This window comes from Phodopus roborovskii, unplaced genomic scaffold, assembly GCF_943737965.1.
Source record: "Phodopus roborovskii unplaced genomic scaffold, PHOROB, whole genome shotgun sequence".
In the NCBI taxonomy this organism is placed as follows: Eukaryota; Metazoa; Chordata; class Mammalia; order Rodentia; family Cricetidae; genus Phodopus; species Phodopus roborovskii.
The window spans coordinates 8,183,105-8,205,640 of NW_026126541.1; positions in this window are offsets into that span (position 1 = coordinate 8,183,105).

Consider the following 22,536-nt stretch of genomic DNA (forward strand, 5'->3'; position numbering starts at 1 on the left):
TGTCTGCTGTGAAATCCAATATAAGCATTGACTTTAACCAACAGTAGCCTCTGTGGGCAGGAGACATTAGTTGCCTTTTGCTGCTTTTATCCAGGATATGCCTTTCCTTAAAGACTAACAAATATAGGAGGCTGGCATTGCCAATGCTATAAAGGTCAGAGCAAACACAATCACTGAATAGGGACACATCAATTCTGTAGCCTCTGTCTCTGTTTAGTGAGCATTGTCTTGGCATTTGTCTGATGGGAGATGCCATTCTGTAAATATGTTTCTCATAGTGGTTAATGAATAAAGCACTGTTGACCAATAGGAAAGCAAGAGAGGAGGGACTAGGAGACATGGAGGAAAGAGGAAGTAGGAAGGAGGAGTCAAGATGGAGAGGCTGGGGAGACCAGACACAGGCCACATTCCCCGGTAAGATAAAAGCACGTGGAAATATTAGATTAACAGAAATGGATTAATACTTAAGACAGAGCTAGCCGATAAGAAACAAGTAACTGGCCAACAGCTTTATATCAAATACAGAGTCTTGGTGTGTTATTTGGGGCTGGCACGGCAGCGGGACAAGACTAGCGGCGGGCGGAAAAACCTTACTCCTTACATTTGTCCTTCTTGCCTCCTGGGGTTCTGCACCCAGAGGAGAGTGTAACCCTACTGACTTCTCTGTCCAGGTGTTTCTCTTTTCCTCTCTCCCAGGATATTTGCTCTCTTGCCCATACTCAGCCAGAAAGAACCAGAAATCTTTTGCCTTTCTAGAGATGGTAGCCCTTGACCAATCTGCAGCTAGAGACCCTGTTTGTAAATATAAGCCCGAGGGTGAGAGGGCTGTTGGTAATGACAAGAACCACGTTTCTTTACAGATGCCTAAACATAAACTACACTTTGCAATCCGTTTCTTGTCACACATGCCTTTGAACACCAGTAGGAAGATGCAAGGAGATATGTACATTAAGTTCTGAATTTAGAATCTTTTACTTTCCTGGTGTCAGGCTTGGGTGAAGTATGTGTTTGTGAAGCTGATATCACTAAATACCAAAGCCTGAGAGCAAAGAAATGAAACTCAGCATTCCAAAAGTTGTTAATGTTCAGATATGCAAACATCATCCTTCTGCTCATTTAAATGAACAAATTTCAGCTCCAAATAGCATCTACTTCTACTAGATAGCATTCTATTTCAGTCACTAATGGATGGGGCTGTGCTTCTTAGGTATGGAACTACGCCAGCACATTGCACTACAGGCAGCATCCAGAAACAGGAAGGTAGACACCCCATTTTCTACATGCTTGCTGTAGACATCCTCATTGTCTATGCTTGCTCGGGAAGTTTCTTTGTAGATTCTTCCTGTGAGAGCTATGATTCTGTAGCATTCTTAGTTTGTGAGATATTATCCCCAAGTCCTGTACATCCACTTCTCTGGAGGCCACTTACAAAATGTCTCAGTGCCATTTCCTTCATCTATGCTGGAATGTAGTATTTCCCCCCATCTTTCCATATTCCTAAGAGCAGAGAAGCCCATAGTGAAGACATCAAGCTGCTATAGCCCCTAGAGAGAAGACAAACATTTGCATAATGCATCAGTTCTCTGTAGTATTTCAGATCACATTTACAAACCATACAAACATAGATTATGAAGCTGCTAGTAGTTTAGAGTGGTTTATGTTTAGCACATTATTTAATGATATCTTCATGCTGTTTCTAGGGAGTTATTCATTTATAATCAGGTTCCCATATCCAAAGTTCTGCATCTGTGAATTCAACTAATCTTAGATTGAAAACCATCCAAATTCTATTAGGTACTTATTTATTATTCCTGTTCGGCAACCATGGTTCTTCTGAACTTTCCAGTATGGGTGGGACAATCTTCTATACTTGCTAGTCTTCAAGGAAGGTTCTCTGTGTGTCCATAGTGTGGGGTCTATCATATGCAAAGGACAACAAACATTTCCTGCCCTCAAGTGATTTAGAATTGATTTCATATTACACAGAAAGGTGTGCATAGGTCATATACAAATAATGTCATTTTACATACGGTTTTGGCATCAGTTGGTTTTGCTGTTTTTTGTGAGGTTCTGGAACCAATCCCTTGCTGATATTATGTTGGCCAGTTTTCATTTGCTTGAACTAAATAGGATGATGTGGGAGAATCAGGTCCCTTTGGGAATGTCTGTGAGAGAAATTTGCCTAAGGAAACAAACCCCTGATTTTGTATGTGGACAGCACAGTAATCTCTTTCTATTCCCTGGTGGCAGACGTAGTGTCACCAGCTGCCTCATGTTCTGGCTACCACAGCTAAAGAAATTCTTCCCTGATTCATCTATACTTGAGGCTGCCCCTGCCTTGAGTCAAGTAAAAATCTTCCCTAATCTGCTTTTGTCAAGTATTTTGTCATACCAGGAGGGAATAGCTGTCCTCTCTGCAGTCATATGACCCACTCACCTTTACATCCCTGTAAGTGGACACAGCCTTAACTAGATTTTAGTGAGCAGAAGATTCATGTCTGGGAGAAATTTGGGCACATTCTAATTCCTGTTACTTGCTGTTTAGGACACACACAGGCATGCATTCTAATGTCTATTGTTTTCATTTTTGAATTCTTACATTAAATACTACTTGGGGAACAATTAGGTTAATACTTTATATAAAACAAGAAGTAAAATGAAAAAAAAAAGTAACAGGAAAAAAATAATACAATGTGTTACCAAACCTTCTGTTTTAGTTTCTCATAAAACAATAACACTTTAAAAAATTTGAATTTTTTGTTTGTATAGAGTATGTAATATGCACTGAAATACACACACGTACATACATTGTGTATATATATATCTGAGCACCCAGATTTGAGTTTTCATCCTTAGGCAGCAAGTGATTTATCTATAGAGCCATCTCCCCCACTCTTACCTCATGGTGTCGGAGGATCAAAGGCTCATGGGTAATGGTGGCCTCCTTCCTGCCAGTTCTGACACAGCATGGGCATGAGGTAGGTGGTCCTTGTGTCTGTCTGGACTCTTCCTCCCGTCATAGCACCAGGACCCAGTCCTGATGGCTCCTTCCTAATATTATGTATTGTAATTTAAAAAATCAGCATGTGAGAGAAAATGCCATGTGACACAGCTCACATGGAAGGGACTTTTATTAGGGAAAGGGAAAGGAAAAAAGGGAGGAGAGGGGGAGAGACTGGTCTCTGGGGACAGGAGCAGCTGAAGAGAAAAGAGAGGCAGAGAGAGGTGGGGGAGACAGAGAGACAGGCAGAGAAGAAGCAGAGAGAGAGGGGAACACACACACACACACACACACACACACACACACACACACACACCCCACATGGAGGGAGGGAGGGAGACAGAGAGAGAAAGAGAGAGAGGAGTTGGGAAGGGCACTTTTAAAATGGTACACAGGAAAAAAAGGTATATAGGTCACAGGTCATGCTTTTAGTGGCTTCAGTTGAGGACAAAGGCAGGCCAGTACAGATGCCTGAATGCTAACACTATGTACTTCTAATCACCCACAAAGGTCCTGCCTCTAAAATCATCAGATTGAATTTCTATCCTCTTACCACCTCACAGCCTAATAATGTGATTGAAATATCAATACCTGCAGTTTAGGAGGTAAGGCCAACTATCCCAGACCATAGCACTTACATATAGGAGTTTTGATTACAAGGGACACAAACTCAACTTAAAATTTGTTCTACAAGATAAAATAAAGAATGCATTGGATCTAACTCCAAAGGTCAGGACCAGAGAGATTAGGTCAGGGGTTTATACTCACCACTGTATCCTTTCCCAGCTCTCCTCTGAATTCTGCAGGATCTATCCAATTTTTAAACAAAAGAGGAAGATGGTAGTTTATGCATTCAACTTAGCCCATGATCTGTGGCATCGATTTAAATGAAATCTGCATCCACTAATCTTAGGAAAGGAAGCAAAGTGTTGCATTTTGAAAAAAAAAAATGGATCAAAGTACAAACTCCAAGGAAAGCAGATTGAAGCAATGTAATTCAAGTTTTAAGCAATCCATTTAGACATGTTTCTCTAGATGCTAAACTTGTAGGTAGGATGCTGGCAAAGAGGAAAAATAATGTGTTATTGTCAAAGAAAGCTGATGGGAGATGTCATTCTGTAAATATGTTTCTCTTATTGGTTAACAAATAAAACACTGTTGGCAAATAGGAAAGCAAGGTAGGTGGGACTAGGAGACAAGGAGGATTCTGGGAGATGTAGTAGAGGAGAGTCAAAATGTAGGGACTTGAGAGAAGTTCAGACCCTTGCTCTGGTAAGCCAAGACACGTGGAAATACTTAGATTAATGGAAATGGGTTAATATTTAAGACAGAGCTAGCCAATAAGAAATGCTAGTAACAGGCCAACAGCTTTATATCTAACATCATCTCTGTGTATTATTTGGGGCTGATGCAGCTGTGGGACCAGGCTGTCAGGAAAACTGCTTGTAACAGAAAGCCACTAAATTCTAAGTCTTGACATTTTGCTTGAGCTTTGCTCTAACTTCCTATTGTATTCTTTTAATTTTATTTTTGTGAATCATGTGCATCTTCCTGGTCCTCTATCTGGTTTATATTTTGTGAGACAGAGTTGATGGGAGATGCCATTATGTATATGTTTCTCATACTGGTTGATGAATAAAGCACTGTTGGCCAATAGGAAAGGAAGATAGGAGGGCCTAGGAGACAAGGAGGAAAGAGGAAGTAGTAAGGAGGAGTCAAGATGGAGAGTCTGGAGAGAATAGGACCGCCAGACACCTCTTGCTGGTAAGACCACGTGGAAATACATAGAAATGAGTTAATACTTAATACAGAGCTAGCCTATAAGAAACAAGTACCTGTCCAACAGCATAATATCAAATACAGAGTCTCTGTGTATTATTTGGGGCTGGCGCGGCTGGACAAGACTAGGCGGCAGGAGAAAAAAACCTTACTCCTTACACAGAGTCTCTCATGGAACTTGGTGCTTGCTCACTGATTGGCTAGACTGATTCTCTTAGGGAACTTGATGCTCACTGATTGGCTAGACTGAATGTCACTTCAGCTCCAGGACTCTGCCCATCTTTGCCGCCACTGCAATAAGATTACAGATGTATAGAACTATGCCACACATTGTTATTGTGGGTGTTGGGATTCTGAACTTAGTCTTCATACTTGCACTGCAGGCACCTTTGCTGAATTAGCTGTCTCCTCACTTCTGAGTTTTTAGGATTATTTTTATCATGCATAATTACTCTAAACATTGTCTTGTAATAAGTGATGCTGTGATGTTGAGAGTTGGGGTTTACATATGGTCTCATAACCATGCTCTCTTTACTTGTGCACAAAGCAAGGATTAAAATACAACTAGAAGAATGGTAAAAAGTGGAGATGTAAACATAGACAAAGAAATATATGTATAAAAGAAATAAATGTTATTTATGAAGTAGATACAAAAGTGAGCTTAATACTCAAGGCTGTGGCAATAGCAATAAAAGAAATCCTGGAAATACTCTAAAACTGGCTAATTTTTGAAGTGTTATTTCAGTTGTAGAACAATGAGATAGAAAACTGTGGCTTGCTATTATTAACTTTCTTGAATTTTTGTTTCACCAGAAGCAGATATTATTATTTTAGTACGAATATGTTGATAGCTGCTATAAGTGATGATGGATGATGTACACATTGTGTAGGTTAGAAGGTTATGAGCTGAAATGAAAAGTGAACTTAGTCCCACAGTCCTAGTTTGGAGTACACGGATCAATATTTAATAATCTGTCCAGAGAGTAATTACACTTTCCGATATTTCAGACTTTGTATCTAGAACTTGATATTACTGAACTTGTGTGGTCTACAAGACCCACACTTTGCAGTATGGCTAGCTTTCCCATCCTACAGAGGAGGGTGCTAAGTGGTCAAGTTGAACGGTTTACACCAATAATGTCAGAGCTTCCAGTCTATATTCCTGGCTTCCCAGGGCTACAGCCATTCCCTCTGCTACAACCGGGTGGGTATGATGCATGTAAAAGGTCTGAGCATGTTGATTTACAAGATGTTGGTGGATTTGGGGCTTGGGTTCAAAATTTCTAAATCACAAATTGGCAGCATTTCAGTAAGTATTTAATGACCTGGATATTTTTTCCTAGAGATGTTTCCACTGAGCCATGGGTCTGTTTGTCCTACCATCTAGTCTCTTTGTCTCAAATGCTCCTGGCTGTTCATTTGACAGTCTTGAGCAATTCTCCTCCTAGTGCCCTCTCTTTTATTGATCCCTGTCTTGGATGAGGATATCATCTTTTATATATCCAAAACTTCTGTGAATTTGAGAGTTACTCCCAATGCCCCTCTCATCGACCCCCTGCCCTCAGCCTGTAGGTATGCTGTCTGTTGCTGAGATATATTAATTACACAAGATTACACTAGCCTGTAGGTATGCTGTCTGTTACTTAGATCTATTAAGTACACAAGGCCATGAGCGCTCACCTTTTGTGGCTTCCTCACAGCTGCCCTTCTGGTCTACCCCTCACACTGCTACAAACTTGAGGGAAACATGATTAAGCCTCACAGATTAGCTTCTGCCAGAAAACCTTGTGTGGATTCCCCTGTCTGTTCTTGGGCTTCTCCTCTGATCACACTCTGAGCTTTGGGACCCAAGCCATGGAACGTCTCTTAGTTCTTCAGTTCTTCTTCTTTCTTTGGCTTTAGCCTCTACACATCACAGGCTGGACTGATGCCTGCATACACCACACACTGGGCTGATCACCGCACACTGCACAGGCTGGGCTGGGCTGATCCTTGCACACACCACACACTGGGCTGGGCTGATTCCTGCACACGCCACACACTGGGTTGACCCCTTTGCCTCAGATGATTCCTGTAACCTCTCAACCTGGATTAGGAAAGCTATTTGACTACTCAAAGCCTCAGAAGTTTTGTCTATGAAATGGGAGTGAAAGTATCATAGAGTTTTTAAAATATGACATAAGGCACATAAATGGTATTCTTTGGCACATTGAGATGCTTAATAGATATACTTTCTTTAGCATTTGCTGAAATTTACACATTTCAATAACGTTACATTTATTTTTCTTCTGGTTTCTAAAATTCAATGCAGAAGGGAAAATTTAAAGGCCCATTATCTCTGAAATGTATTAAAACCATAATGCATCTTGCCACAAAGTACTCATGCTATGGTTTTTAATTACTATCATGTTAATACTATTCCTCAGAGCACAGTCTTTGTTATGCATAACTGTCAGACAGCTATAATTTTCAAAATTACAGCTTTGTTCCATGACCTGTTAAAATATAAAAAACAATTAATGAAATGTACATACTTCAGAGGTAATGACATGGAAAAGGATTCCAAATAAACGAGCAAATGAAGAAGACAAATCAGCATGTGATTTGTAATTAGATTGTAGTCCTTGATAATTTGAAACAAGTTAACCCTTCATGTGGATCTATAAGGTGAGAGCACTCTCATTCCCACTGATATTTAAACCTTAATAAGTCTCCAATTAAAATTGACATATTAATAGAACAAGGGTGTAATTACGAAAGCAACATCAACCACAAGAAAGATGCAACTTGCTGTAACTAGAAAGGGGCATTTGAAGGTCACTTAAGACGTATAAAACACAGAGGTGTGGTGGAATGCTGGAGAACAAACACATTAATTATAAGCCATAAGTTTATTTATATTCAGTTATGCTGATTAGAAGCTACACTGACATGGGCAGGTAACTTATAAAAATAAAGATACATAAAGTATTGACATTTATGTATTGTGACTGTTAGAAGTATTTTAAATATTGGAATTGGAAGCCCCTGGTGTATCATGGCTGGATAAGTACTTAAACTCACTACTCAGTACTATTTGCCCCCAGCTGTGATTAATATTAAATTTCAAAGTAATAAACATCCTGGGGAGTTGGAAGGAGGGATGTTACATGTGGATGGTTAAAATACGAGTAAATGTATGTGTGCCTGGAGGTGAATCAGACCTCACCCACCACTCATTTGTGACTGTGTAATGAGAAGAGTGTTTATTTAACCTTCATAAGTCACAGCTCCTATCTGTAGAATGGAGCTCACAATATCCAACCTATGGGATTGTTATGATTACTAATAAGATATATAAGGAAAGGAGCTTGTGAAAGGATTTACTTCACACTTGAGTACAAAATCTCACACCTTTTAGGTTTTCCAATTTTACGAATAACATTAAATTAAAAGATCACTTTCATTTTTGCAAGCAGGACTATGAATTTGCATGCATGCACAGACTCATGTAATTGGAAACATAATAAAGATAATAGTCTCATTGCTGCCAAAGGGCTGCTGTCAGTTCTTTGGAATCATACCATCCCTAACCTTTGGCAATTGTAATGGATTCTCTGCCATAATAGTTTTGTCTCTTTGAGGTGTCAATAGGAACATACAGCCCCTGATTATTTGGAATTATCTTTCTTCCCTCATCACAAAACCCTTGTGGTCCATCCAAATTGCTGCAAAAAATGGTAGTATCTTTTTTATCGTTGAGAATAATCCCACTGAAAGCTTGTATCAAAATTTGTTATTACCTTTGCTAATTAAAGACATTTGAGACTTGCTTCTGTTTAGGAAATGTATGAATAGAGTATCTGTAAAAATTTGTTACCGCATTCTGTGTGGTTTTCATTTCTCAGTCATAAATATCGGGAGTGGAATCCCTGAGTTCCACTGTAATTCTAGATTTTTTAAAATTAATTTTTATTTCAATTAAAAACAATCTTATTTTATATACCAATCCTAGTTCCCTTTCCCTCCCATTGCCCCTCTCCCCCACAATCTTCCCACCCCACCCCTTTCTATTCCTCAGGGAGGGTGAGGCCTCCCATGGGGAATCATCATAGTCTGTCACATCATTTGGGGTAGGACCTAGCACTTCTAGTTTTTCACATATGACTTTACTTGTTTAACTTCATGAAAACCTATCAAGATGCTTTCTAGACATCTGTGACATGTTTGCACTCGCAGTGAAGGTGTGGACAAGGACTGGCTTAGCAACTTGGGACTCCGCTTGGTTTGTACTATGCACATAGCCCTCATTTAACAAAGTGCCCAGAAGTGTAGAAACTGCCCCCTCTGCTAATTGTGCTTATTCAGCAGTATGAATAGTGGAATAAGTTGTTTCTCTCCCAGTAGCCATTAATATGGACGGTTTTTATACAAGCATACACACAGTTGCATCTTGATGTGAGGCTGGTCTAATCTGGATTGTTTTGAGTGCAGACACCACGAAAGGCAGGCTTTGTTCTCTATGAGAAATTTTAGGGAGACTTACTTATTGCCATCTTATGTATATGTGCAGGGCATTCATGTGATTAAGAACAAATGCGTTATGGGAAAATACATGCACGACAGAAAAAAAAAAAAACACTATGATTTCAGCCTGCCTATCAGAACAAAGAGCTACCTAAGGCCAAATACGGACAATCATATATCTTGAACCATCTAATAGGAAGCTTCGCACCTAATCAGGGCCCTTGAGTAGTTTTCGCTCCTGTGAACAGCATAGTTATGATCTCTATGTGTGATTGATTCACTTTTACTTAAAATTTCCTTGGTGCTTTGCCCTTTGAGTGTGCTTTCATTTAAGTTCCTTGAGTAAGCCACCAAGATTGGAAACCCCCATTTCAGGCACAGACATGTCAAATGCATGAGAATTCCAGTTGCTTATTTTCATTGCAAGTGCTATATTTGTTAGGATTTTAGAGAAACAAAATATGTTTCAATTAGTTCTCCCAATCCATTCATGGATTCCTTCAGCTGGAGTCAGCATGGGTTCTTCTCTGTCTGGAATTTGATTCACCTAACTGTATTTGCTTTCACATCTCTCCATTAAATCTATCTTTTATACAGTTTATACAGTTTATTTACTATTTCTAGATGTGATTGTGGGGAGAGAGAGAGCACTTATCTCTTCCTTTCTGGAAGATGAAACTGGATTTCAGCTTGATTATTCAAGTCATTACTCATAAATCTGAAATAATCGAGCAGATGACACACAAAAGCAGTGACTTCAGCACTTCCTCAGTGAAATCTGTGGCCTGACTTCCAAATTCCATCAGTGAAGCATGCTGGTGCATCTTAAGGCAATGCTGGTTTGGAAGCCATTTGAATTAGATTAGTTCTCTTCTCTCTCTGACTTGGTTATTTCTTTGGTGGTTTTGTGACAAGAGATATTTTGGGACACTTTGAAATTTCTGCTTATTGTCAGAAGACATTAGAGAGCAGAGTTGTATAAACTATGACGCCATACAACAATTAACTAACAAACTTTGTGATCAATTTAACATGGGCCTTCATGATCTAACCTTTATTCAAATAGACATGAAAACTGGTGATAAAATAAATAACCAAGACTCAGTGACTCCTTTCAAATGGACTTGTGTAAGAGGATGCCCAAGGAAGTAATATATGTGTATACACACACACACACACACACACACACACACACACACACCATATATATAAAATGAATGGAGTATAAAATGTCCCTCCAGAGTGATTTAGTGTGTACATGGGTGTGCATTAATGTACACACGTGTATATCATGTGTGTGGAAGTTAGATATTGACCTTCGGTATCTTCCTCAAACACTATCTTATTCTTTGAATGTATTTTATTTTTATTTATGTGGATGTGTATTTGCCTGTGAGGTCGAGTTCCTGTGGAGGCCAGAAGAGGGCACTCAATGCCCTGGAACTGAAGTTACAGTTATGAGTTCACAGACAAAGGTGTTGGGAATAAAACTCAGGTTGTTTGCAAGTTCTCTTAACTGTTGAGCTGCCTGGCCAGTTTCTTCGTCTAATTTGGAGACACGGTCTCACTGAATCTGGGGCTTATCAGTTCAGCTAGACTGGTTATAGACTGGCTAACCATCAAGCTCAAGGGAATCTTCTGTGTCCACCTCCTGAGTGTTGGGATCCCAGGTGTGCCTCACTGCATCCTGTTAGCCTTGGGATGCTGAGGATGATTTCAGGTTCTCCTGCTTTGTCTCTGTGCAGCAAACTATTTCCCTAGTGCCCCCCCCCCAACATACTGCAATGGCTCCTTGTAAGGAGTATGTTGTTTTTCTGCCTGACGCCTCCCGGTCTTGTCCCGCAGCCGCGCCAGCCCCAAATAACACACAGAGACTCTGTATTAGATATTATACTGTTGGCCAGTTACTACTTTCTTATCGGCTAGCTCTATCTTAATTATTAACCCATTTCTGCTGATCTATGTATTTCTCTTACCGGGGAGCCGGCGGTATACTGCTTTCTTCACACTCTCCATCTTGACTCTCCTTACTACTTCCTATTTCCTCCTTGTCTCCTAGTCCCTCCTATCTTCCTTTCCTATTGGCCAACAGTGCTTTATTATTAACCAGTATGAGAAACATACAGAATGACCTCTCCCATCATCTCCTCTTTTCTGTCTAGTGCCATTATGTATATATGTTTCTCATACTGGTTAATAATAAAGAACTGTTGGCCAATAGGAAAGGAAGATAGGAGGGACTAGGAGACAAGGAGGAAATAGGAAGTAGTAAGGAGGAGTCAAGATGGAGAGTCTGGAGAGAGCTGGACGCCAGCCGCCTCCCCGGTAAGAGAAGGCCATGTGAAGATACATAGAAATGGGTTAATAATTAAAGGCAGAGCTAGCCGATAAGTAACAAGTAACCGGGCCAACAGTATTGTATCAAATACAGAGTCTCTGTGTGTTATTTGGGGCTGGTGGCGTGGTAGCAGGACAAGACCGGGCAGCAGGCGGAAAAACCGTACTCGTTACAGCTCCTGACTAATGCCTTATCCAGGTACCCAGTTCTGTGCTTCTCCATTGAAGTAGTGGGTTATGGCCTCTGGGGGAGAGCGAGTAGAGTCTCCCTCATCCCAGGGAGAAAACGTTTGCTGTGAATTTCATCAGGGCTTGTCACTCTTTACTTTGTCTTTTCTTTTCTGGGAGGGATTGCACCTACTTGTCTAGGATGGAAAAAGAAATTAGTAGAGCATAGAGAGAGAAGGCAGGAAGGGAGGGAGAGAGAATACATACTGCAATACCCTGAAAAGTTAGAGGAGAGGCAAGTTCACATGGAGCTCTGCTGGCTTGGCATGAGGGAAGATTTCTTTTCCCCTCACTCATCTAGAGTTCATAACCCACAAGATGATCTTTATTCCTGTCTTTTCATGAATCAGCAAATGAAGAAAATTCTGTAGAGTTATAGAATGAATTTTTATTTAGTCTTAAAATAGAAAGGTATCTTGCTATTATGGCAATATGGGTAAATCTGGAAGACGTTATGTCAAGTGACATGTTTGGCATAGAGAGAGCAGGACTATGTGCTCTCAAGTGTGAATTCTAAAAGAAGTCTGACTCAGAAGCATAGAGCAGAACTGTGGTTGCTGGGGTTCAGAGATAGAATGAGGAGATGTTAGTCAAAGAGTATAATTTCAGTATACTATTCTACAGTATACTGACTATAATCATTAATAATAAATTGTGCACTAAAAATTATCAGTGGAAAGGCTACTGAATGCTTTTTAATGCCATAACATAAGTATGTGGTGTAGTACACATGCTAATAATTTTGTTTTGGCCATTTTACACCAAGGCATAATCTTATACAGCATTACTGCATATGCTTTTAATTGTCAAGTACATCTACAGTTGGGGTAAAGTTTAAGCTTTATAGGAATCTCAGTCATTGAAAACATATTTAAAATTCATCCACCATAGACCTCCATCCAAACTTCCTGAGTCACAGAAGAGGCACTGAAACATTTTGACCATGCATTTCAGAGTTTCAGGTATTTGAGGCAACTCCATCATGTGGCCGACTTCTTCACCTTGACACCAAATAAACAAGTGTTTTGAGCAAGGAAAGAGCCTTTACAAATTAATGCTGGAGCACTGAGCACTAGGACTCAAGTAGGCGGACTCAAGATACGATAAAGGCATGCTTCACTACTCCTGGGCTGAATTTCCCAGTGAGGGCAAGGTCAACATTGATGACTGCCTCTTGGGGGTTGATTATGGGACTTACACTCATCACAGGTACATTTTGAATGCCAATGTTATATAATAGTGAGCAAAATCTAGCACTATTTTTTTTCTCATGGGGATCCTGATCTTACTTTTTTGTCTTCAGGAATTTTGTAGTCTTTTGGAAAAGGCAAAATATATTTCAACAAAAACTCAAAATATAGTCAGTAGGAAAATGCTATTTTAAATGCAATAGGGTGCAGAGAGAGAGAGAGAGAGAGAGAGAGAGAGAGAGAGAGAGAGAGAGAGAGAGAGAGGAGAGCTTTAGGAAGTTAGAAGGGGGCACAATACAATCATTAATTCACATTATTTTCTGTCCAAAATGAGCACTCCCTGGGTTCTGAGCTATCTAAACACACACACACACACACACACACACACACACACACACACACACATACACACACACACACACGTGCGCGCGCCTTCACCCTAGGGCTTTGGGATTATAGCAGCATAGAGGAGCTGGCAAGTAGAAATACCAGAGCCAGTGGTGGCCCAGAGCAGCAGGGAACAGCAGGTGCGAAGCTAGGTGGACAGAGCCTCCATCCTCTCAGGAGAGCACCACCTACTGGATGCCCCTGTGCAGCTGCCAAGGAAGACCCACTTGGATGGAATAGGAGCCTGTTGCTCTTCCCCTATACCCAGCGAGGAGGCCAGTCAGTCACCCCAGGTCTGGGAGGACTTCTCTGCTCATCTTCCCTGAAGGGAGAAGTTGGCCCTAGGCTATTTGATCCTTAGTGTGTCTGTGCCTCTGATTGCCAGCTTGGCTTTGAAGTCTCAAACGCAGAGGCTAAGGAGGCTGGGCATCTTCCACCTCTTGACTTTTCTTAGTTTGTTCACCCAAAAGAGAACTTCAAAGTGGGGATGGGAACTAACATACCGCAGAGATCTTGAAAACTGAACCCGGTAAAATTACTTAGAGCAGTTGAAGCCACCCAGAATGACATTTACCCAAGCGCCCCAAAGAGACTCAGGGTCAGCCTTGTACCACTGTTGTGGATATAGCAAAACTACAATTAGTGACAAGGTGTAGGGGTAGAGGCCGAGGCCCAAAAAGTAGGAAAAGGTTAAATCTCACTGGATGATCCTATGATGGCTGGGGCTTCTGGATCAGCAAAAGGGTATTCCCTTCAGCAAGAAGCGCCCTCTTTCCACACAACCCCATTTTCCCTTCCTTACCCCCAAAGTCCCGAGTGAGAAGACAGTGTGACTTGGTTTCCTGTTCACATGGTGTGTGATGGGAAAGACCAGACATGACAGAGTGCTGAGAACATGGAATGAAATTTAAATTCGTGGAGGCTGACATTTCTTCCAGAAACATTTTGCTCTCCAGACTCTTGGGAGCCAGAGAAGACTCAAGTTATATCTAAAAGCTTGGCATTTCTGGGGTAGTTCATATGGGGAGCTATGTTTATTTGCTCTACTCCTAAAGGGAGAATTTCATTGGGTGGTCAACGCTCCCTCAGTATGTCTTGGTCATGGAGCAGGCACACATAGTAAGGAGGTAACACTGAATCAACTTCTCATGGCTATGGATAGCATGTTCAGAAAGGATGACTTTCCAGCTGTTGTCTGGCCTGATGAGTCCTAGAAAGATAACACAGTGGCAACAACCTATCCTCCGATTCCCACTGCTTGTTCTTCTGTAAGGAAATGAACAATAGATTGTCCCTGCTTTCAGAGGAAGGTCACAACTGCTGGATTAGAGGCAGCAGAATCCAGAGAACTGTGCCAAGGCTTCAGGGAGGGATAGGACAAATGGAAGTTAGTAATCTTTGGTCCATACAGGCCAACGTTTTAGGGTTTTCCTCCCAGAAAATTCTGCATCTTTTTAATTACATTGTAGACTGATTCAGTAGAATCAGTTTCCTGATTCTACACACATATGAAGATACACACGCACACACACACACACACACACACACACACACACACTTTGTACACCATAGTTAGTGAACATACTAAAATGCTAACACGTGTTTCAGGTAACAAGAATGCTAGCACTTCGGAAAGCTACCCACCATCCTCCATTGTTTTTCCCTTGTCCCATAATCCCAGGAAGCACTCCAAGATTGACATCACATTAAGTCAGTTTATAATGAAATTTATAAATGTATAGAAATGCTGTTTTGTCTTTGTGATCCATTTGATATCTAAGTGTAGACAAATCGTAACAGTCTCTAACAATTGATCTTGTTGTGTTTTGAACTTTATAGGAATGTGTATTAATAGAAACTTGGGTCTGGCCTCTTTTGGTCAACAGGAGTCATTGGTGGCTGTGCTTTCAACAAGCCACATGGATCTGGGAAAGAGTTAGATAATATCATGAATTTCTCAGCCTGGATTTTAATTTGTTGGCATTCTGGAACAGAAATAAGATGTCAAGAATGCTTGGTTGAAATCTTGTGATCCCGAGCTCTTTTGCTGGGTATTGAAGAAATATAGGTGACAAAGTTGGAGATGTTGCTCCTAACAGTTCTCCAGCTAATATGACTATTTTATCAAGTAGTACACTGTAGTAAATGTTGCATAATGTGTGTACAAATGACAGGACCTAGAGCAGGTCCAGGCTCACATTCTCCAAGGCATTGCCTGTCCTAGAAGCAGTGAAGTGCTAGTGATGGGGGTTGCCTTTCTGTACATATATTTCTCTTATTAGTTAATAAATAAAGCACTGTGTGGCTAGTGGATAGGTAGGAAGGATAGACATGTCTACCACAGCAGAAGAATTCTGGGAAATGTAGGCAGAGAGGCGCCATCATGTGAACGTAGGAAGAGAGGACATGAGTCAGGCGTTCTCTGGTAAGATAAGACAATGTAGAAATACATAAATTAGTATTTATGGGTTAATAATTAAGACAGAGCTAGCCAATAAGAAGGTCAAGCCACTCCCCAACAGTTTGATAATTAAAATAATATCTGTGTGTTCATTTGGGGCAAGGCGGCTGCTAAACTGGGTAGGAAATCTCTTAACATGCTAGTACTTGAAGGATACTGAGATGGAAGCTTGGGAGTTGGCAGACAAAATTCTGTGTTCAAGTTTCTCTGTCAGAGATGTGGCTTCTGAACTGAGGTCCTCTATACTAGGAAGATTTCTTGCACTACTTGCTCTCATAGGGCATGTGTATGATATAAGGAGAGATTACTGGCAAGCAGACCTCCCATAATGAACTGAAAGGCTTTCTGTCACCATCTACTATGAATCGACTCAGCCATACTTATTGAGCATCCTGTGTGACATGAACTTCATGACTTGATATTAAGAATGGGATGTATAACTTTATTATAATGGTGTTTTTTTCTGGTGTGTAAGCATATGTTTGTATTTGTGAGCACGTGTGTGTGTGTGTGTGTGTGTGTGTGTGTGTGTGTATGTGCATGCACGAGCTTGCGCAGAGGCAAAAGGTTAACCTTGCATGTCATTCCTCAGGTACTATTCAGCTTTTTTTTTGAGAGAGGGTCTCTAATTGTCCTGGAACTCACCTGTTAGGCTAGGTTGGTTGGACAGATTGTGAGGCAGTTGAATCTAACTTCAATACTCTGCAGTCATTGAACAACTTAACATTCTATAGCAAATCGTCTAATTCTTTGAAGTGATCTTGTAGTTATAAACTCAACCATGTTTGAGAATCTCTTTATATTTCCCCTTGCTAGCTGAGCTAACAAATGGTCCATGAGTATATACTATGTTATGTGCTATAGGTGCTGTAACAATCAGGGAAAAGGGTACTTCTTTCATGGAACATCTCGCAGGGAAAGGAAGTCAGTTAAAGTTGACTTTGTAAATCCTTCATCGTATGGATTCAATAGAGGAGCTGATAGGCAAAGGCCTTGAGAGGATGAAATGGGTTACTCTGAATCCATGAGGAGAAATTGAAAACATGTGCTACTTAGTGCTGCATGACTCAGTAGAAGTAAATGACAGTTTTGAAGATGCTTGAATTCCCACATGCAGAATGTCATAGCCCTGGAAAGATTTCAGCGAGCATGTCCATTAGAGTCTGCTCTTGGCTATTAGGAAGCAGACAGACTCTTATTCTTGGGAAGGCATCTTCCACCACATAGTACCTTCCAGCAGATAACTGGCTTTGTTAAAAAGCTGCCCTTCATTAGGAACACATTAAGAACACATTAGGAACACATTATTCTCAACTTGTCACAAACTTAGACATATCTTGGAAGAGAAGATCTCAGTTGGGAAGGTGTTTCAATAAGGTTTGCTTGTAGGCAAGTCTATGGGATATTTTATTGATTGATGATTGATGTGGGAGGGCCCAGGTCACTGTGGGTAAAATCATCCCTGGGCTGGTGGTCCTGGGTGTTACAAGAAAGCAGGCTGAATAAGCCATGAGGAGCAAGTCAGTAAGCAGCATCCTCCATGGCCTCTGCATCAGTTCCTGCCTTGAGTCCCTGTTTTGATGGGACTCAGTTTCAGTTCCCTGGGTGATGAACTGAAGGCTGCAAGATGAAATAAACTCTCTCCTCCCTGGCTTGATTTTGGTAATAGTGTTTAATAACAGCAACAGAACCCCTAACTAAAATTGATTCTATTAGAGCTGTCCTAATAATTCAAAAGGGTCAGATTTTAGAGAGCAAAACCTGCTATAATCATTTGATTGTGCTTTTTATGAAGTTTTATATCAGTCCCTTGTTTGAGGCTTTTCAGAAATTGTGGTTTAAAACTACCAAGAGAGCTTTGGATGGACTCTTGTTAGATTTCAAAGTTACCTTGGGAAGAATTGCTCCATTTTGCTCAACAGTCCTTTTTCCCTTCATTAACACTTTATTGATTCACATTGGATATAAGACCACATGAATGTGTGGGACTTTCTGACTTGGTATTTGAACAGTGCCTTTGTGTGTGCTCTGGAGACCCCAGTGGTAAGGAGGTTGAGGATATGACTTTGAGCTCCAGCCATCTAGATTGATATCACAACTTTCCTCAGCTACTTTTGTCTCAAGTAAGACAGTGAGAGGCTTGGACAGGATTCACAGAACTTTTCTCATATCCAAATCTCTCAGTGTGGTTTCTTGACCAAGCCCTTCAACCTCAGTGAACAGACAGAAGGACAAGGGGAGGACTATTGTAACTATGATGTATTTGAGTGATCACTGAGAAGATAGGAAATTCTGGGTAGAATGTGGTGGAATATATGTTTGGTATGGATGGCATTTGGTTGGGGAAAATGGTTCAGAAAGTTGATAGCTTTAGCAATGAAAAGGAGATTCTAATTTTTATAATGTTTAACCTCCTAACCTCTGCTAACAGGACATTTGTGAGGTTACAGGGCCTTCAGTCAGTTGTGGTAGGCTGGTTGACCCACAGAGCTCACCCAAGCTGAGAGAGATGATGAAGGAAATAATTGTGAGTGATCTTTGGGATAAGAAGTCTCTGGAGGGAACATGTGTATTCATGCTTGTCCATGGCTGGAAGTCAAACCCCGTGTTCCAACTCAACCAGCAAGCTTAGCTTTTCAGATGTAGACCCCGGAACTGACTGATACTGGGTAGAGCATGTTGTGTACTGGGACAGCTCGAGTGGACCTTGGTGAAGCACCATGGTATTTCTGTGGAGAGCTTCTTGTCAAATAAGATTAGAAAAATTCCTACAAAATCATCCAAGAGTTTGCAAATAAAATCCTTTGGGACCTGTGAGTTCTGGGGTAAGCATCTCTGAGCCCAGGGTCTATCCACAGATGCATTATAGATTTTTATCTCTGTCCACTGCAAATGAGAGCAGTAGGGAGCCTGAGTGGAAAAGCAGGGTTAGGACACTCTATTCAGTGCACATATTTGTCAATTAACATGACAGGACACTCAGGCTGGCATCGATATTCCCAAGCATTCTCTGGAGCCATAGATTTATACACAAACTCTGCTGTGATTCTCTTTGGCAAGGTCAGGAAGGAGAGGGGAGACTGTCTGGAAAAGAGCTTCCCAGACCCCTGACTATTTGAAAACTGTTTTCAGAGCCAGGATTTAAACAAAAATTCCATTTACAATGACTGTAACGAGACTTTACTTTGAAATAATCACTCCTCATTGTAATCAAAATCTCAATATTGTTTTATTTATTTATTCTTTACAATTTAGAGTGCCAGTGGCTTTATTTACATTGCATGGTTAAACTCTTTATTCTTGCAATTAAATAGACTTGAAATTGCTCACTCATTTAAACCTTAACTGCTTTCAGAGAACAATTTTCCTGTCCTTTCCTAAGATTCAGTTTTCATCTTTTTGTAGTTTGTACCTTGTGCTCAGTGAGACCAAAGTGATAAACTTGGGGCTGGAGAGGGGGTCAGAGGTGTGTGCAAAGAAGAGACAAGAAATTTCTAGACCAGATTTGGAAACACTTTATACTATTTCATAGGTGTGGGGAATTTTTCTATGCATCTCTTGAGACTAGAGACATTCCTAAGGGTTTGCAGATAGTTTTACCATCCACACTTCTCATTGGGAAGGAATGAGAAGTCTATACTCAGACAGTGGCAGAGCTGGACTCTGGGAACCTTAGGTTTCTGAAGGTGATACCTACTGAGCTGATTGTTGCATTGAATTGCACATCTCCAAATCTGTGGTAAATATATGACAAATGGTGTTACTGTTTAAGTCTTTGTGAATAAGTTATTTTAAATGACAACATACACATATTTAGAAATATATTCATGTATATATATCTATATCTATATCTCTCTATATATACATTCAGTAACAATTAATGTAAGAAAAGGCCAGGGATTTGGAGTGGAGCAGGGAGGAGTATTTGAGAGGACTTAAAGGGGAAAAAAAGGGGAAGAGAGAAATATAATTATAGTTTAATCTCAAAAATTAAAGAAGTAAAATTAAAAGTTAATTTGCTTTTGAGTACATTCTAGTTGACACAATTCATTTCTGATATATACTTTCCTGCTATTTTCATTTGGGGGGGTTGGGGCTGGGGTTTCCTTGAATGAAATTGGAGTACGTATCTAGCTGGCTAATTTTATGTCAAGCTGATACAAGATAAAGTCATCTGAGAGGAGGGAACCTCAATTGAGAAAATACTTCCACAAGATCAAGTTGTAGGCAAGCCTGTAGGACAGTTTCTTAATTAGTGATTAATGGAGAAGGGCCTAGAACATTGTGGGTGGCCATCCTTGGGCTGATGGCCTTGAGTTCTATAAGAAAGCAGGCTGAACAAGTTATAAGAAGTAAGTCAGTAACCAGCATACCTCCATGGCCTCTGCATCAACTCCTGCCTCCAGGATCCTTCCTTGTTTGAGTTCCTGTTCTGACTTCCTTCCATGATGAACAGTGATATGAAAATATCAGCCAAATAAACCTTTTCCTCTGCAACTTGTTTTTTTGCTCATGGTGTTTCATCACAGCAGTGATAACCCTAACTAAGACAATTGTTTTTATTAAAATGCAGAGAAGATTAGGTTTTTTTTAAACACTCAGTTTTTATGCTAGTACATTAAAGCTCTCCCTGAATAAGCTATCTAGCATATTTTAGAAGTGTGTTCTCTCTGAAAGCATTTTGGCTCACCTGGATCACTGAAAACTAAGTAATGTTATAAAGTTATGAAGATCAATGATAGTGACTCTCTATCTCAATTGATCAGAATACAAATCAAGTATCAACTATTTTACCAGCAGGAAGCCATCCTGTGGATTACAGGAGAGCAAGTAAGCAGGGGCTGGTGCACTCCATTCCAGGGGCCAAGTAAAGGCTCCTGATTGCTTTTGTAAATAAATGTTTATTGGAACTCCACCACACTCATTCATTCACTTATAGACTGCTTAAATCTGCTTCTGTGCTACCTTAGCAAATTTTGGAACCTACAAAGAGACCAAATACCTTACAAAGCCTTAAACATTTACTCTCTGGCAGATATTGGTCTAACTTGGGCCATAAGGACTGAGCTCTGCTTGCAATGTTGAATGAACAATTATTTCCAAAATCTTTGTAGGCAGTGACAAAAAAAATTATCTGTATCTATATACCCTGTTGTCCCCCTTTGTAAAATTAAGAATAATTTAGGATTTAACTAAATAGTTTCTAAAACTTCTGCTTTGAGAATATGAGTAACCCAAGAGAAGCAAGATGTACATTAGAATGTTAAGAGATAACACTTTACTAATTGCAGAAAAAAAAAAAAAAAAAAAAAGAATTTGTCCTGCCTGTGTGTGGTTTTTCCCTCTTTTTTGAAGTGGTCTAGCTGGATAGGGACTTGCTGTGACAACTGTGATGAGCTTCTGTCTAATATAGAGGATATAATATGCCCTTCACACAGATAATAGATCAGGAATCTTATTCTTCATGCAAAGGTAATTACTGTTGGGTTAAGCTGTGAGCTTCCAGGGAGCAACTCAATAGGATTTTAGTAGAAATAGGAGGTAATGAGAACCACTGAAGAAGTCATCATTTGAGGTGGTTTAGTTCTGCCCTTTCTCTCTTTGCTGCAGAGAAACAGCAGCGTATTCACAGGATGCTCTCAGAGCTTGATATGGTGTTTCCTAGGAGCTAAGCAGACCTGTGAGGAGTCAAAGGTCCCACACAGTGACAAGTAATTAAGGATTCTGTGCAGCATTGGAATGCACCCTGCAGACAGGACATACTATTTTAAATGATTTCAATTTATGGACTATTAATGCCCAGCGGTGGGTGTTCTCCTTCTGTGTTCTACTAAGTTAACCTGTGCTTAGATTCACAAACCTCAGTCTACCCCTGCAGCGCCTTCTCATTTTGTTTCCCTGAGAATATTGTGGTCTGTGAATTCAAGGGAAATAGAGAGTGACCAAGTGCAAAGAGCTCTCAGGTAAATTCTTTCCCCCTCTTACGTTGTGAACTTGTCTTTCTCCATAGTCATCTTCATAATTAATTTTGTCTCAAACTATTCATAACTCCTGCTCTATTTTGCCTAATCCGATTTCTCATCAGACTTGGTTACCCACTTGTCATTTTGAAACACAAAGTATGTTTGGCAATGCAGCATAATCAAATTCTTTTTCCATTCCATAGCTTCACTTACTGTTTCTTTTGCATTAAATTAAGGGGTTGTAGCCAACTCTTATGGATTATTAATTATCATTGTCACAATACTCAGGATACATTTTCATCACTACAGTGGCGAGGACATCAAATGGGATCTTATCTAATCTGCTTATAGACAAGGATGGTGTTAAAGATTTCAAAGGAGCCAAAGAAGTTCTCTAATGCAATGGAGTTTTTTCTTTAAATCCTTATTCCCAACGATTAACTTATATATCATAAACAGGTGCACTTTTACATGTATCCCTGGTTCTTCACTGCTCTCCCTCACCAATGCTTATGCTCATTGGTTTATCTGGAGAAAAAAGTTGAATTCTACAAGAATAAATGACAGGAGACATAGCTCATTGGTAAGGTGCTTGTCCTGCATACAGGAAGACCTGTGTTTGAACCCCAGAACTTTTGTGAAAAATCTGAATGTGGTGATACACATTTACAATTCTAGCACTCG